Here is a 1,752-nt window from a genome sequence, read left to right as displayed (position 1 = left end):
TTGTAAACACCGCTTCAGGGTTGAAGTGTCTCATTCAGCCACGACTGATGCACTCAGAAAGTCACCACCGCCTCGTAAAAAAACACAAAGAGGGAAGTTTAGGCTTTTATCTTTCCCAGTCCATTTTAATAAGCACACTTTGTGACAGCTTGGGTTTCCCCGGCATCTTAGGTGATACACAACTAAGGCGGAGACCTCCAATTAAAGAGAGAGGGAGAAATGAAGAGTGACACGGAGGGAAGGTGATGCCAGATAAAAACCGTGCGAGGGGAAGAAAAACATGGCTGGTTAAAAAAAAAAAAAAAAAAAAAGAGGAAAAAGATTTAGATCTGCATGGCACTTTTTTTTTTTTTATAACCCCACTCTTGTCTGTGCCCCTGCCTTCGTTAACTCAGTTAGGCCTGTTACATTAGCCGCTGTAATGCTTTATGTACTTGTAGCAATTCAATTATTTGTTTCTGCGACTCGACCGCGGCAGGAAGCGAGGAGAGAGGCACTCACATAAATTCTTGCTGTTAATTTCCAAGTAATGCAGTGGCCGTGATCATTTAAGACAAGACAATTGATACCGCTGTCAGGAAAGAGACATCTCTGAAGGATGTTATTTAGTTGTTGTTGGTTTTTTTTTTCCTCCTCTTCGCTTGCAGAACATCACGGTGACAATCGGTTCACATGAACATCCCGGAAGCCCTTTGATTAATGTAATACAATAAGAGAAATGGGAGGCTAAAATGCCCGCGCACGTCTCCTTTCTGAATATTTGACTCGACAAATGAAATTCCCTCTGACTGTCTCCCCCCCCTGCCCCTCTGTAGAGGACCTCTCAATCGTTTTCTTTGTCATCAATCAATAGACATGACAGTGACAAACACTCTGAGGTCCCCGTCTTCCGCTTTTTTTTTGTGGCTTTATTGCTTTGCGGCCCCTTGTTGTCAGGCTTGCCGACACATGTATTTCCATGTCATCTTTTGGAGGTGTCAGAGAGATGGCAGAGGGGAAACGCGTCGGAGGGAGGGCGAGTCATGAGCAGGAAGCAATGCCAGTTCATTTATGTCAATCTTTGATGGAGACTGCGGCCGTCAACTCATACGTTAACACGCACGCAGCTGCAGGTCACTCCGCTCACATGAACGTAGATGGGGGAAATCTACTCTGCTATGTATCGCAGCTTTGTAAAAGTTACACTCTGCTAATCTGCGATTCATCATGTACGATACACGCACAGGGGTCAATCTCACAGGTGGTGCTTCACAGCCATACTGACGGTTTGCTGCAGTTTCTCTACTAAAAGTTGCCACCTGCCTTAAAATTGACTCAATTAGCGGCTGGCTCTCTGCCTCGTAACGTTACTACTCCACCGCTTGTCTGTCCGTTACTGCAAAGCCTCACGGAAGTTTCACCGTTGCCATGGCAATGGCACACATAAAAAGACTGCTGCTCTGTCCATTCTGCCACGTTGGTTGGAGTTGGGATGGTAATGGCCTTTCTGTCCATTTTATTTCTATGATTTTGGGGCCCCTGGTGCAAATTCCAACTTTGCACTGTTGGCAATCCAGCCTTATGTGTCAGGGTGGGACACAGTAGTGTGACCATAAAAGGAAATTACAACTTAAATTGAAACCCAAAATGACTGATATTTGCATTGCTACTAAATCAACATTAATTATAATGTTATTTTTTTAACTAAAACAAGGTTTTGTCGTTTGGATAATGATTCACTGACTGATTTAGGATTAGATTGGATTTAAAGAC

Source organism: Perca flavescens, chromosome 24 (assembly GCF_004354835.1).
Source record: "Perca flavescens isolate YP-PL-M2 chromosome 24, PFLA_1.0, whole genome shotgun sequence".
NCBI classification, from domain to species: Eukaryota; Metazoa; Chordata; class Actinopteri; order Perciformes; family Percidae; genus Perca; species Perca flavescens.
This window is presented reverse-complemented; position numbering follows the sequence as displayed.